Source organism: Mytilus trossulus, chromosome 3 (genome assembly GCF_036588685.1).
Source record: "Mytilus trossulus isolate FHL-02 chromosome 3, PNRI_Mtr1.1.1.hap1, whole genome shotgun sequence".
Lineage (NCBI taxonomy): Eukaryota > Metazoa > Mollusca > Bivalvia > Mytilida > Mytilidae > Mytilus > Mytilus trossulus.
Window position 1 is genome coordinate 52,987,870 of NC_086375.1, and position 829 is coordinate 52,988,698.

Genomic DNA, 829 nt, shown 5'->3' on the forward strand with positions numbered 1-829 from the left:
TGTAATTCAACAACTTTGAACTAGCTTTCAGTAAATGCAAGTCCAGTCAAAGCTGCTTAAGAGACCACCTGTATTAAGCAAAAACCTGTGTTAAAAGACCACCAATTTTAGATCACTCTGTAGTACATTTCATATAAATTGAACTTGTTTTAAAGACCACCTGTCTAAAAAGGTCGCTTTTTTGCTCTCCTTAAGTGTTTGACTGTATTCTTATATCAGTGCTTTGTGTCTATTGTTTTAATAAAATAGTTTTTTTTGTGCCTTGTATCAAACATTTGAGTTATTGCTACAAATTTTTGAAATATGAGGTGCTGTGTTACAACTGTTCCAGGTTAGAGAAGAGTTGGGTGCTCACAAACATGTTTAACCCCTGCAATATTAATTATGTGTCTCTTCAAAGTAAATAACAAATAGTTCAGTGGTTGTCGTTGAATTGTATGAAGTAGTAGTTGACTTAAACTGCTTTGTTATAAAGAATTACAATTACGCTTAGTTATCCCCTTTCAAGTGACATTATTCATGTCGAGGCTTTATAGCAGACTATATGATATGGATTTTTTCTCATTGTTTGAAGGCCCTGTGGTTGCCTATAATTGCTTACATTAAGTTATTTTAATTCTGTTGGGTAGTTGTCCAAGCTTTTAGGCAATCATACCATATATCTTCTTTTAATCTTATGTAAAAATGTAAATTTTAAAGTTAACATCCCATTTGTTTTGGTGGGAATCTTGAAGTTTCTAAAACAAAAAGCTGGTAATCTGTTTCTTCACAGACAAGGCAATTCCAAGTTAATAGAAAATCATTTATAAAATATTAAAGACTTCATAAC